Source organism: Crinia signifera, chromosome 8 (assembly GCF_055691185.1).
Source record: "Crinia signifera chromosome 8, ASM5569118v1, whole genome shotgun sequence".
NCBI lineage: Eukaryota > Metazoa > Chordata > Amphibia > Anura > Myobatrachidae > Crinia > Crinia signifera.
In genome coordinates, this window is record NC_139224.1 from 133,009,586 (window position 1) to 133,025,233 (window position 15,648).

At 45.3% G+C, this 15,648-nt stretch overlaps 1 protein-coding gene across 4 annotated transcripts in view; it reads left to right on the top strand.

Annotated features, from left to right (window-relative positions):
• Positions 1–2,687: 2,687 nt before the first annotated feature.
• The window catches only part of CACNA1E (calcium voltage-gated channel subunit alpha1 E), a 643,532-nt gene continuing 630,571 nt past the window's right edge, over positions 2,688–15,648 (top strand). The window contains exon 1 of one of the 4 annotated variants that reach the window (XM_083157191.1): positions 2,688–3,007. The gene's annotated coding sequence lies outside the window, so the exon portion shown is untranslated. The remainder of the gene's footprint in view (positions 3,008–15,648) is intronic. The other 3 variants (XM_083157187.1, XM_083157188.1, XM_083157186.1) reach the window with 3 other exon arrangements.

The following is a 15,648-nucleotide window of genomic DNA, read 5'->3' on the forward strand; positions in this document are numbered from 1 at the left end:
TACCTGTCTTACCTGCATGCTGGTGCACCTTGCGGCGCAGATCGGCGAATGGCGCTGCCTCGGGTGTAGTACATGGTGGGATGTTTCCTGTGGTCTCCATGGGCCTGGTCAGCGTTCCAGCCAATTCCCTGTTGCATGGGCGCAGCGATGACACCTTGGTCAGCTGACCTCTGATCTGTTCACTCGATATAATGCTCAAGGTGTGCACAAGGTATGTACTTCCCAGGTTAAATCATGCTGCAACTTGCAGACAGGCAGGGGGGATATAGATCAGGCCCCCAGCACTATCGAATCGCCTTAAACAACTTGTCTGTTCCCTGTGATTCTCTCCAGAGTCAGCATCCAAGGCTTCCAGGCTATTTGTCCCAGTGACACCTGTGCACCTGTGCTGCTGCTAGCAAACCTCCTCATTCTCTCTACCTGCCAGACACTCTGCTGATTACCAACATCAGCTCCTGAGTAGTATCTGTGTGTTCCAGGTCTCTGCTAGCAGGCATCATCATCGGCTCCTCAGCTACATCACCATTGGCTCCTAAGCCACAGAACCATCAGCTCCTAAACTGCATCATCCTTGGCTCCTAAGCCCCATCATCCTTGGCTCCTAAGCTGCATCACCCTCAGCTCCTAAGCCTTATCATCCTCGGCTCCTAAGCCACGTCACATTTGGCTCCTAAGCCGCATCACCCATGGCTCTCAGGCTGCGTCACCATCGGCTCCCAGGCCACGTCACCATCGGCTCCCAGGCCGCATCTCCAGTGCTCACAGGCCTAATACCCTCCTCAGTGCCCAGACCGACACCAGTACACTGATGCACCATCATCATATCTTCATTCTCAAGTCATCCAGTATACCTCTCTCCGAGTATCCTATATCCCCAGAATCCCAGCTCATTGGTAGCAGTACACAGATGACCAGGGCAGGGGTCCGCAACCTGCTCGTTGGGTGCAGCGAAGACCAAAGCCCATTGCAGGGTTCCCTGGTGAATTCCACCGGCGGGTTAGACTCTGCACCCCTAGTTTAACAGAAGGGCTTACCTAGTTTACAGTCAACACTCTGTCCCCGCTGCTTCCTTGTGCTACAGTTATCTCAAGTTGCTGCATGTCATTCTGCTTCCTAAAGCCACCTAGTTTCAATTAATCAGCGCTCTCCACTGGCCCACCAAGGTCACAGCTGGGAACACAGAACCCAGCAGCGTTGACACTCCCATTCCTGCGGATACCCTTGACATTGCCTGTGAGCCATTCAGATCCAAATACATAGTACCTACCAAACTTAAGGTGCCCATATACAGGCACAAGTCGGACATGTTTTCCCTTGAACTCCCCCAGCAGCTCCTCAGGAGGGCTCCCTCCGACTTGGCACTTGATGTGCCATTTTATACATGCATGTTAAAGAACTCCAGGGGAGCTGCTGCAGGAGTTCAAAGGAAATCGGATGCGATACATCGCATATGCTAATAAGCACCCACAATGTGCCGCTGATGGTTTGAATCCAATTTATCTTATGTGCTGCAAATAAAATCTATAGAAACCAATCAGATGCGCCCAGGAATGTGCAGAGGATCCAATCTTATGTCAAACACCTCCGTGGCCAATACACAGGTCCGGTTTGATCAGTTTTCATCTGATATATCGGGCCGCTCCATCGTAATCGGATAAAAACAGGCCAAATCGTCTCGGTGTATGGGCACCTGTCTCTGAATACTGTTGATAATTACTAAAGACATACAGGTACAGCTTGCACCTTTTTAAAAACGTTGCACCTTGTTGCAGTCAGAAAGTATCATGTCTGATCATCATTGTTAGCTCCTAAATCAGTACTCCATATCTAAGCAATGTAGTCAGATTACAAATGCTTACAAATGGGGTGAAAATCTCTCCATGTGAATGCCCCTTCAAAGGTAGGCAAACAAAATAACCCCTTCCTTTAGCTTTTCAGAAGCTAGAAAACGTGTAAAGCTGGGTACACACCTAAAGATTATCTGTCCAATCTGTCTGGTGGGGACAAAAATCTGGTAATGTATCAGAGAAAATGACAGTCAACCATTCGCTCCCAAATGCTGAAAGATAATCAAAAACAATTGTTCCGATTCCATTTAACCAATTTACCTCAATGACCATTGTCTGTTTTCCAGTGTTTGTGAGCAATTTCTCATATGCTCCGATCCAGTAGCAGATTTTTGTCCTCATCAGATAAATTGGACAGACAAATCTGTAGGTGTGTACCCAGCTTAATTCATGTGTGCATACCTCCCAACATGACCCATTTCAGGAGGGACACAATGCCCTGTTCCTGAACTTACCTCTTAATGTATGCGTACCATTACCTGCCATTAAATGCCTTTCTTATCAATGAACTAGTTTAACACAGGTGTTGGCAATTACAAAGCAAGAGAAATGTCCAGGGACATGGCATCTTGTCCCTCCTGGAATGGGTCAAATTGGGAGGTATGTAAGTGTCTGGTTTAAAGGGATAGAATGGTAAGTCTGCCGGTGCTTGAGGTCCCTGGAGACCCCTTTTCTATTTCATATAGCCTTTTATATACTTTGTAATATCGGTGTAAAAGTGATTTGTGGGTCAGTGTGTTAAGTAAATTGTGTCTGACCCACATTAGTAGACTTTCAGCTTGTCATGCACTAATAGAAACAATCTTTGCTGCTTCCCACCATTAATATGTGTGCATTTGTGCTGTTCTTTAGCTCCAGCACACCGTTCTGTGCCCATACTCTGCCTGCCCCCTCTGGTAAATGCATGTCTCTGCTCTCCCTTCGCTGATTGCCAGCAATTCCTATTGCAGTGTGGGCAGGAGAAACTGTCTTTTCTCTCTTTTCTTTCTCATTCTTTTTTCCCCCTCCTGCTTTTTCTCCACCCTCTTTTTCCCGTCTCTCCTCCTGTTTTCTTTTTCTCTTTCTTTTTTTTTTTTAATCCTTTTATATTAGAAATAATTTCCTTTAGCATAACCCACACCTTCTCCCAGCTACATGCAGAAACCATGCATTAAGTCAAGGTAAGCCCTTCTTTTTTTTTATCATTATTCTGTGTCAAACCAGTAGGACCTTCTCTTTAATTTGCTCTGCAATAGAAGATAGTGATGATGATGGTTTGTTATTACTATTATTATGATTTGAGAACTGTCTGCTGCTCTGCTTTCTATACAATCCAGAACAGATCCCTTTGGCTGGAGCTGCTAATACAACCTGTTGTGGTGACAGCTTCAGGAAATTGCTCCCTTAACAAATCTAGCTGACAAAACCATCTCTGGGATTTTTTTTCTAGCAGAATATAAAAATGTTAGTCTTTTTTTGTGTGTGTATACAGTATATGTGTGTGTATGCGTTTGTGTCAATGACAGCCACTAGTTTAATAATGTTTAACCATTGGCTGTTTGAATCCTTTGTTTACTAAACCGACATTTAAAAAAACAAAACAAATAAAGTGATTGATAAACAAAGAATCGTCCTTACAGCTACCTAACATCCTGTATGAATGGGCTGCAATAAGTATTCCGAATGCTAATGTATCAATTAGAATAATGTGCTTGTCTGATCTTCATGTAATATTTTATGTTCTGTGGCTCAGACAGAAAGGTGACAGCTCTGTAAAAATCAGTTAGACCATAATAAGAAAGCTGTGAATTTATATGTATGCTCTGTTATTTGTTACCTCCTTTTACCTTTCTATACTCAGAGTTTACAATTAGACCACTTGCTTTGCCATAGTTTATCAATTAAAACAATGAAGTGTCTTTTAACAACTTTGCAGGGGTGCACAGTGTTGGCTCCTCCATGCTATTTATAATCTTGCAAGGTGATTTGCATTTATCCACTGAGTGGATGAGAAACACTGTACTGTAACTTCACTGCCGCATTCCAATTATGTTAACATTGTAGATCTGATGTCTCTTTATTTTTCAGCTGACAGATAATTGTGTGTTCACGACTTTTTTTTTTTCTCTGATCATTTTTTTTTTTTCATTTTGGTTTGTAATATTCATTGCTATGACAACTATATTTTAGGGTTCAGAAGAAGCACTGGCTTTACAAAATCCAATTAATCTAAGTGAGAATATGGTTCTGTGTATCTTGGCTGATGAAAGTAATTTGAAACGCTCCCCAACACTGTGCCAGAAGATGCTGATTTAAGTTAGTGTGTTCTAAGCACATTGCAAATGGTCTGGAGAAGAGACCGCCTATTGCCCTTGATGGTGCGAAACTACTCTCCTAGTCAGGGCAGAAATCAAAGGATAACTGTTATCTAGGTAATTCTCTGCCACTTTAAGCATCTGACTGAGAAAGTACAACTGGCAACAGGTGCAATAGATTCGATTTCAGGAGCCCAGCCTATGCTGTAATTACCACCAGCAAACGTTTTACCATTCCAGTTTGCTGCTGAAGGATCACAATAAGCATACCAGTTTTGGAGAACTCATTTTAGAGAACTGACCCTGATAAACGCATTACTAGCCCCCACACTTCCGCTGTAGATCTATTTACTCAAATGAAGCTTTCAGTAACTCATGGGCAGCAAACCTGATTTCTGTTACTCATTTCTGTTACTCAAATGAACACACGTTGGTGGGCTGTGACTTCATCAGGATTTGATTGACAGCATGCATTACTTCCCATGAGATTGTGCTACTTTGCTGCACTGCCCCCTGTGGTAGTCAAGTGGTCTTGAAAGGGCCAACAATAATTAAAATGACCCCCTGCATCTTATGTCACCTGCTAATAGGCAGCATGGAATCACTCATTTGGATCCTAGTGGGGGAACAGTGGGAGATTTTGCATTATTGAAATGAAATGATCCATTTGTCCCTTATAGAATTTCTGTTTCAGGTTGGTTGTGCTATTGGCTTGGTATAAGACGTACCTAGCACTCTCCTTCGGCCTGTATGTCATGTGTTTTCTATTCTCCACTAAGAAAGGCCGCTCAATGCAAGATGTTATAAGAATATATTGGACAGAAATAATTACTGCCAGGACCTGTTCTCAACAAGTGTGCATGGCAACTGAGACTTACAGCGGATACGTAGCGCACAATCAATAGCTTTTATTCCTGCAGAACTGGAGGATGACTTTTTAGTGACACAGAACTACCTTTAACCCCTTCACCGCCATTGTGGATGGTGGGGGAATTATTTTAACTTGTTTTAAGACACTTGTGGCTAAGGGAACTGAAGTCTGACAAAGAAAATAACCACATCATCATGTATGCTTCAGTATTTACCCTGGTAATATCATTTATGCCAGGATTTTTCCTTAGATGTCTTAAGCATCAGGGGTGTATACACAGGGGCGATTTTGTGCAAAATCGCAGGAAATATGGTCGCTGCGCGACCATATTGCCCACAATGGGAGTGTGCACCGGCGATATATCGCCGGGTGCGCGCTCCCGTTTTTGCCCCCGTGGTGATCGCTGGTCGCAGGAACATGCTCCTGCGACCAGCTGATTACCACTGCCGGGCTCCCCCGGCAGTTTCTTTTTCATCAGCGACCATCTCTGGTCGCTGATGTAAAGTTTAAACTGAGCAATATATCTCCCCCGTGTGTCCACAGCATCACATTCCTAACCCATCCACCCCACACTCAGTGAAGAAGTTAAATAACAGAAGATCGAAAATCTTGTTCTGTAATATTCGGCTGTATTGTATTTTCCCATCTCTGAGAATGTGGTTTAAGTTAAGTACTAAACCAATGACTTGCTCTAAATGCACGGAGCGGTGAGTTTCATCACCTTATAATATAATTTAATGATTTGCTCATTGTGAATCGGGGCGGCGTGACTGTTCTGTATCAGAAGCTGGTTATCGCTGTACAATGCAGAGTTCAGTTTCGCACATTGCGGAGGATTGAGGAATGCAATGTTCACCTAGGGCAGGCATGTCCAAACTATGGCCCTCCAGCTGTTGTGAAACGTCCCATCATGCCTTGCCACAGTTTTGCTATTATGGACTGCTAAAACTATGGCAAGGCATGCTGGGATGTTTAGTATCACAACAGCTGGAGGGCCACACTTTGGATATGCCTGACCGGATTCGGTATGAAATCCCGACGGTCAAAATACCGACAGCTATTGACAGACGGTCAAAATCCCGACAAGGTCAAAATCCCGACATATAGAATGTAGACAGGTGAAAAAGTCAACATGATTTTCGGTTGACAGGTCGCGAGGTCGACAGGTCGCGAGGTCGACATGGGTTTTTCACAGTTTTTTTACCCGAATGTCATCGTGGACACAGTTGGAAGTCAACCGCAGCCCCTCGCATCGCTCGCTTCGCTCACAATGCTTCGGACACACAATTTTTTCTCTTACCACGCCCTAGTGGATGGGAGGGCATGAAATACCGCCTGTCGGCAGATGTCGGGTCAAAAAACAGTAAAAAAACCCATGTCGACCTCGTGACCTGTTGACCGAAAGTCATGCTGACTTTTTCACCTGTCTACATTCTATATGTCGGGATTTTGACCGTCTGGATTTTGACTATCGGGATTTTAACTGCATCTCGTCTGACCTGGGGGATTGTCTTTTTGCTTTTTGTACATGGGGCCTGATTTTAATTCGATAGCATGGCTGCGATTTCTCAGCGCGGGCGATTATCGATGGACCATGCATGCGCAGTGAGTAAATGTGCAGGGCGAATGGTTTGGGGGAGGAATGGAGGGGGGGGGGGTTTGGAGGTGCTTTATTTTTTTTTAGGGAGGCCAATCCTGGGATCCCAGGAAACACAGGATTGAGCATTTTTCAATCCAAAAATCCCTGAAATGGAAAAAATGTCCCGGGATTGGCATCCCTACCCAGGAGCCTACATAATGCAGAGGGCTCCGATTTACCATAGGCTTACACAGGTTACCCTTTTCCCTTCTTTTTTACCAGCCAAAAAAAACCAGAATTTTCCCTAATGCTGGCTCCTGATGTGATAAAAAGCAGTTGGAATAGTCCCCAATGCAGTAAATGAAAGAAGTTCTTGGGTGGATATGAAGGGTCACATGGGTCTCCCCGTTTTTCATTGTAAAATAGCAGCAATGACTGTGTAATGTTCCACTCTTACTGAGAAAAATGCTCCTATGTATTCATAACAATTCTCCTTTATCTTCCAATTGAATAGCAGCTATCTTACAAGCTACTTATATAAAATAGGTCTATCAGAAAGGTATAACGTAGCGCTGGATTGCTCTTGTAATGAGGTGAGATACAGTAACAGCTGGCTTCTTAGGCAGCAGACATTCAAGTAAAGGCAAGGTAGAGAATTGCTCATAGTTCTATGTATGCAGTGGTGTATTCATAGTGGGTGCAATGTGCGCGGTGCATACGGGCCCCTGAGTCCCAGGCAGTGCCAGATTAAGCCTTTTGGGGGCCCGGGGCACTTTAGACAGGGGGGAGCCCTTGCACTTGTCATTACTGGCCGCAAACTGCATGGGAGAATATTACACTATCAAAACACAGAGTAAAGGCAGAATAAACTTGGTCAATGGGTAACTGCAGGGGATATATAGATATATTTTATAAATATATACACACACACATATACACATAAATACATACCACATGAAAAGCCTGTGTTTGTCCCTCTGCACCTTACTCTGTAGGAGACCTCACAGTCCCAGTGCTGCCTCTGATTAAAAACCCTCCCATGACTTGGCTGCTGCTGCTGTTCTCAATAGGCCTGAGAAGCATGTAATGAGCTCCACCAATCAGAGCTCAGCACAACCGTCTCAGCCTCTGCCCTCTGGTGCAAAGTCTCATGGGACTTAGTGAACTCCAATAATGCATTGCACACTTGTGCAGTCTGTGTGCCTTGGCTCCCGATGCTCAGCACCATTAATCATTGTCACGTTGGAAGATAGGTGAAGCTGCAGCACAACCCCACTCCCATGCACAAAACCTTTAGCTAAAAAAAAATACATGCCAACCACAGGGGGCCCCTAGCTAGAGGGGGGCCCAGGGGTACTGACCCCTTGTGCCCCCATTATATATCCCAGGGGGCCCCACACGGTACACACTGTGCCCATTTTTTAATACAAACCCTCCCGAGTCCCGCGATGAAGGCAGTCGAGCTGCCCGAATTGCCAGAAAGATGGTGGCCGAGTTCTGCACATGTGCAATAGTTCCTGAACGCTTGTGTACTCAGACTCTGTTGCACTTGGTGGCGCTGCAGCCAGAAGAGAGGAAGGGGCCTGAATGGATGAGGCTGCACAATGGCCTCCTCCTCTCCTGTATGTATATATGTATGTATGTATGTATGTATTTGAAACAACTGTGTCACTGGATTCAGTATGAAATCCCGGCGGTCGGGATCCCAGCGTTCAAAATCCCAACGCCAGAATCCCGACCGCCGAAATCCCGACAAGGGGGGACGTGGATCGCGGGCCCGGTGCCTCGCTGCGCTCGGCACGCTAATTTATTCTCCCTCCAGGGGTGTTGTGGACACCCACGGAGGGAGAAAGTGTCGGGATTTCGGCGGTCGGGATCTAAACTGCATACCATGTCACTGTTTATTAATTTTTACATTCGCAATGTCGACAGCAGAAAGTCAAGGAAAATGGATATAGATTGGTGGGGTCTTTAGAGGTACAACCAAAACTAGTAGTCCTGGCACTTATACAATGACAAGGATATACATACATACATACATACATACATACATACATACCTCCCAACATGACCCTCTCCAGGAGGGACACAATGCTCTGCTCCTGGACATCCCTCTTAATATCTGATTACCATCACCTGTTTCAAACAGGTTAATTGATAAGAAAGGCATTTCACCACAGGTGATGGCAATCATACATTAAGGAGAAGTCCAGAAACAGTGCAATGTGTCCCTCCTGGAGAGGGTCATGTTGGGAGGTATGTGTGTATATATATCAGTCAAACAAACCCACCTCTGCATGTGTATGTGAGTCAGCCACAGAAACAACTGGAAAAAAAAATAAAAAATTCTAACACAAAGCACTGCTGAGTTTATGTGATGGTTCTGAGTGACCCCTACTGCCCACATAGACACTGGACACACTGATTAATAATAAAAATAACATTTTTATAAGGTCATATATATATATATATATATATATATATATATATATATAAATAAATCGATAACAATATATAAAACACAAATAAAAAAATAGCAAAGAGCATGTCCTGAACTTCATAATAGTAAAAATAATAGCTGGCATCCCAGCTTAAGTATACACAGTGCAGTCAGTTAGTAATTAGCCATTTGGTAAAATAATTAGAAGGTCTCCTTAAAAAGTCAGCAATAATATTATACCCCTTTCAAACCGGCCACCCGGCATTTTTGAGTGTCGGGTCATTTTGCCAGGTGCAGCCCGGACCCCATTCACACCACCTGCAAATTTCCGGGTTAAAGCTGTTCAACCCGGTAATTTGCTGAAAAATCCAGGTTTTTCGTGGTGTGAAAGGGTCAACAGGAGTCTTAAATCCTGGCACTCCAACCCCGGTCATAGGTTAAATATGTAGACCACAGCACCTTGATTATAAAGGCATCAGGCACAGAGCAGTTTAGAGGAGTGGTGCACCAATGAGCTCACCAAACGTCTCTGGGTCCGTAGGTCTAGATAGGACAACGCGGGGGTGGCCAGGCTCACCTGCTGGGAAGTTGCCACTGGCCATATAGTGGATAGGCCAAATTGGATCAAATTCCTTGGACACTGGGAATGGGGCTGGCAGCTGGAGTCTGGTTGGCGGGCAGAGAGCAGTGTAGGGACAGTGCGGAGGATTCAATCGCACTGACACATTCGGCTAGCTGATGGAAGTCTGCACTGAGTGACAGGAGGGGAGTTCCGAACGTGATGGAGGCGGAAGTGATATACATGCGTTTCTTCTCCTAGACAACCGGAGCAGAAAGTCAACCTTGATGACGCTCACTGGCACCGAGAGGGGGTGGGGGTACTTTTTACCCAGGTCCGGGTCTGATGGAGAGGCCCGAGCTCCGCCCCCCCCTCCCCCCCGCGCTACAGAGCATCGGGCAGTGGAAGATGAGAGGACAGGCTACTGCTGCAGCACAGTCTCTCTCCCCAGCCTAGCACACACTACAAAGTGCCGTGTGCTGAGTCGGGGAGAGAGGCAGCTGCGGCACAGCCTGTCCTCTCCCTGAGTGGGTGTCCCAACCGCCGGTCGGCCATCCACCCAACCACACCACTTGCTAAGTTGCTGGCCGATGCTTACAATATTGTGGGCTGTGCAGATGATGTAAACTGTAAGGCGTTTATATATTCTCCCAGTGCTTGCGTGGTTTTTCTCCGGGTTCTCTTGTTTCCTCCCACAATCCAAAAATATACAGGAAAGTTAATTGGCTCCCAATATGTTAACCCTATAATGAATGTGTGCGTGTACATGTGGAAGGGAATATAGATTGTAAGCTCCATTGGGGCAGGGACTGATGTGAATGATCAAATATTCTATTTAAATTGCTGCGGAATATGTGTGCACTATATAATTAAGTATAACTGGTAATAAATCAAATAAATAACATTGTTATAGTCGACACCTGCAAAACCTCGACAATATAATATATGTCATAATATACGTGTTCATAAGATGAATGTTGACATGGTTGATGATATCATGAACATGTTTACATTACATCCATATCTACTGTATCTGGTGATGATATTAACATTTTGACTCTCAAACATATATATACTGTAACCAGGGCTATTTTTCAGCAGGCTCCAGCAGGAACTGAGGCCCTTATTCTAGTTTACTCTTTCTGACAAAATATTTCTTAGATGGACAAAACCATGTGCACTGCAGGTGAGGCAGGTGTTACTTGTGCAGAGATAATTAGATTTGGGTGGGGTTTTACACCTGCCTCACCTGCAGTGCACATGGTTTTGTCCATCTAAGAAATATTTTGTCAGAAAAAGTGAACTAGAATAAGGGCCTCAGTTCCTGCTGGAGCCTTCAGAAAAATAGCCCTGACTGTAACACACCAATATTTATATCTGGGAGCTTACCATATTTATCACATAGCTTGCACCTTACACCGCATGTATCAAGCAAAGCGCTTAGTTCAGTTAGTGCAAGTTTTCAATAAATAATCCCTATCTAACCTTTAATGCACCTATCCTGGCAATACCGGTTTTAGTTACACCAAAATACATCAATCGCGGTAAAAATCCTGTCAGTGATTCGTCCTCATCAGTACCTGGAAAGGAGATCTTGCACTATGTGCCAAGCTGACAGCATATGTGCATTGAGCTTTATTATTACTATCCTTTCTATGATGCCACAAGGTGCACAAAGCACGTCACAGAGGGCAGGATGTACCGAAGGGAAAATGTGTCCAAAAATCCCAAAACATTTTTCATATGTGCTAAGCCCAGGCATCCTGGGCTCTAAAGGCCCATACACACTGGGGGACTTTGAGCTAAAAGTCGCTCAAAACAGCAGGTTTGAGCGGCTTTCAGCTCAAAGCCGCCCAGTGTGTATGGCCCGGCGGTGAGCGCTGCTGCGCGCTCCTGCAACATCGCCGGGAAAGCCGCTCATCTGCTAGTTATACCAGCAGATGAGTGGATTTCAGGACGGCTTTGCATAGCACTCCGCTATGCAATACCATCCTCCCCCCTCCGTCTGCACGGCTTTCCCCGCAGTGATGATAGTCATCATCGCTGTCCATACACGCTGGGCATAGTCGCCCAGTGTGTATGGACCTTTATGCAAAGGGGGGTATTCAATCACCCGCAGCCATCTCCCGACGGGGAAGATGGCTGCGGGGCCCTATTCAATGCTGTCTTCCCTGACGCATTGAACTTGGTATCTCGGCAGAATGAGCCCGACTTCACAAACAGCCGGGCTCGTTCTGCCTGGAACTGATGAGCTCCCGGGCGCAGCTCGCCTCTTCCCGGCCACAGCTCAACGCCACGCCCCCTTCTCGTCCCACTGCAGGCTGGACGTTGAAGCTCACCTGCTTGTTCTCGGTCGAGCAGGCCATGAATGGGACAGGGTCACGGCTGTCAGGCTATCTTGACAGCTGTGACCCACGATTGAATACCCCCCTAAGAGTAAAACCAGCTTTTTCTGGTGTCCTCCTATAGAAGCCTATGGGCTTATTTTTTCAATCACCATCAGAGAGATCCAATCTGATCTCTCCTAGCGCTTCCCGCAGCTGCCGCATCCTGTCTACCAAGGCCGAAAACCCGCAAGTCCACTGATAACAAAAAAGACCACTCTTTACAGAAGAGCTTTAGTACATCCCATCGAGAGTGCCTAAACAGTATGGACAGAACAAAAAAACAAAAAAAAAAGTGACTTCCTGCAGCAATTATATTTACAAACTTTTTGTGTTGTTGGCCGTGGGGAGGGGATGAGGGCATGAGGACCAGCACATACACATGCAATCTAAAGGCTTGCAAAATGTAATATTTGGTTACATCATCTTAAAAGCATAGTTGCCTACCCTCCTGCATTCTGCAAGAGACTCCCTGAAATAAAAGCAATCTCCCTCATGTCACCTATTCCACATTACACTGTTGCATTTTTGGGGAAAAAAGGAATGCTAGATACATTAACATTGAATCATCAGCACCAATTCCCGGCACTTTACTAATGCTGGCCACCCATCAGACCAACTTTCCTTTAACCATCCAACTAGTTGCTTGGATAGAATAAAAATATGGTACTGGATGGGAGCAAAGGACAATCAGAAATGTGCTCACAAACCCAGGAAAATGGACAAAAACATTCAGTAAAATTGTTTAAATCAAACAGGTTCAACTTCAGTACCGTGTCTGAGCATCTACTTCTGAAGTAAATATTACATTTGCGCCCATCCAGTACAGGTTGAGTATCCCTTATCCGAAATGCTCGGGACCACGAGCATTCCGGATAAGGGAAAATTCCGGTTTTTGGAATAATTTTTTTTTGCCATACTTACCTGCCCCTGGTGGGTCCCCGATGGTCCCTCGGCGTCCATGGAGTCCTCCGGCGTCCACGGCAGGCCTTCAGCATCCTCTCCGGCGTCTCCAGCTGTCCCAGGAGTGCTTTGCGCAAGTTCCCAGGCGCGCCGGTGACATCACCGGCGCGCGAGCGCACTCACGCAAAGCACTCCTGGGACCGCTGGAGACGCCGGAGAGGATGCTGAAGGCCTGCCGTGGACGCCGGAGGACTTGGTAAGTATTAAAAGAGGGTTGGGGGGGGGGGGAAACAAATAAAAAATTTGAATTATTCCAAAAAACCACGGTTTTTGGAATAATTCGGATACGGGATGCCCGGATACGGGATACCCGACCTGTACTTTCAAATATAGCAAGGTTTTTTTTTTTAACAAGGTCTAGGAGGGAGACATTCTTTAAATGAAGGCAAAGTATTCGAACACAACGACATGCACTGAAACTAGAGGGAGGAAGATTACTTCACAGAAGAGTAGTGGATAAGTGGAATAGCCTCCCATCAGAGGTGGTAGAGGCTGAGACAGTAGAGCAATTTAAACATGCATGGAATAGACATAAAGAATATCCTAAAAATAGTTCTTATCTGCCGTCAAATTCTATGTTATCTAAGTCATGGAGAGTGGTAGAGAAAGATAAGGTAACAGCCAATCAGCTCCTGTCATTTTGTACTCTGGTTTGAAAAAGAATCTAACTGGTAGTTTATACTTCTCTATTTTATCACTCTCCAATGCTTAGTACATTCTGCCCTATAGTGTGTGTGTGTGCGTATATATATTTAACACCTTCACCATTTCAATTGCCAGCAAGTGTCGCACTCCGCTGCCGCTTTTCAAAATAATTAGGAAGATTTAATAAATAGTCCCCAAAGGAATTTACAGTCTAATTATGTCGGATGTGAATATTCAGATTGATCATTTTAAAATCTTAAGAATGCAAAAGCATTAATAACAGCTGTAAGTAAGTGCCACAGTCTTAATAAGAGGTTTCAACCTTGTTGGTAGACATAATCATTTTTTACTGAACACAAACGAGATGGAACAGTGCTGCTAATTGAAAATCAATGAGAAAAATCTGTGCGACTAAAAAGGAAGAGAGACTGAGATCACAAGTGAGAGTAATACTGAATAGCTCACTAAAACAATACAAATAATCATGATTATGTATATAGAAATAAAAATACATAACAAAATAAGTATAATTCAATAATGGGCCAACCTGAGACTTCCTAAACTCTGTGGGGAAAATTGACTAAGGTTCTATTGAAGATGGGATGTGATATAGCAACCAGATTCTATTATCTATCTTCTAGAAGGTTCTAAACAACATCCCATCTTCATGGCCATGTTCTAAGCGGAACACTTAGCGAATGGCCCATTTGGCGCAAATCTGTTTTTCGGGGGCTGTTACATAGATGACCGTCTAATTATTTGAGAAGGGGATGGAACAGGATAACTGGATTTGTAACTTTTCATAATCCCCATTTCAGTACATTTTCTCAACATCACTCTCACCACCAAGGAGAACCAAATGATCTCAGCCATTCTATTGGTAATTTCCTTTATTTATACAGTAGAGCTCCAAGAAACATTAAAAGACGTCCTTGGACTGAGACAGAATATTATGACATTTGTTATATAACGTATCTTCTGCGTGTTCAAAAAGCAAACACAAGTGAGTGATCCGCGTGCATTTTCCAGTTATCAATGCTAATTACCCGAGAGTTGGAAAGTGGAGGGGAAGAGGTTTCTCTTAGGAATTAGTTAATTGAAAGCTTATGCATACTATCAGTTCTGTTAGGCCAGGGGTGTCCAAAGTTTTTGCGACAAGGGCCAGATTTGGTGAAGTGTAAATGTGTGGGGGCCGACCATTCAGCCTGACATTCTTTGAATCATTAATCACATCAGAATGGTCCCCCACTCTGCCCCCATTCACTCTGTCCCCCAGCCTGCCCCTTAACTGTATTTCCCCCAGCCTGCCCCCATTCACTGTATGTCCCCCAGCCTGCCCCTCCTTCACTGTATGTTCCCCATTCACTGTATGTTCCCCACTCTGCACCCATTCACTCTGTCCCCCAGCCTTTCCCCCCTTCTCTTAATGTCCATCAGTGCCTCCATTCATTGCATGTCCCCAAGCTTGACCCTCCTTCACTGTATGACTCCCATTCACTGTATGACCCCCATTCACTATGTACGCCACTCTGCCCCCACTTGCTGTATGTCCCCCAGCCTGCCCCTGCTCCCCCTTCTCTGAATGGCCATCACTGCCTCCATTCACTGTATGTCCCCCAGCCTGACCCTCCTTCACTGTATATCCCCCACTCTGCCCCCTCCCTTCTCTGTATGTTTCTCAGCCCCTTATGTGAGCCAGAGGATGGAGATGCAAAGCAGGCACTGCAAGAACAGGAGATGCTTGGGCTCCCGCTGCTGCCCTCCTCCGCTCTGCATGTTACGGAGCAAGGTTCCCTCTTGCTGCCTCCCTCCCCAAACACTGCTGTCACTGTGATTGTGGAGTAGGGTGATATACAATTGCAGCAGCAGGTGTAGGATGCCAAACACATCTGACTGTGGCGGCCGGCACCTCCTCACTGCAGCAGACAGCAAGGTAAAGGCACGCTCGTGGGGGCCCCACCTTTAGTGTCCTGTGCTGTGCTTCCCACATCTGATGCTCTGCCCGCTTCCAGCTGGAGGCTGCGGGCCACTTGAAATGACAGCACGGGCCGCAATTGGCCCCCGGG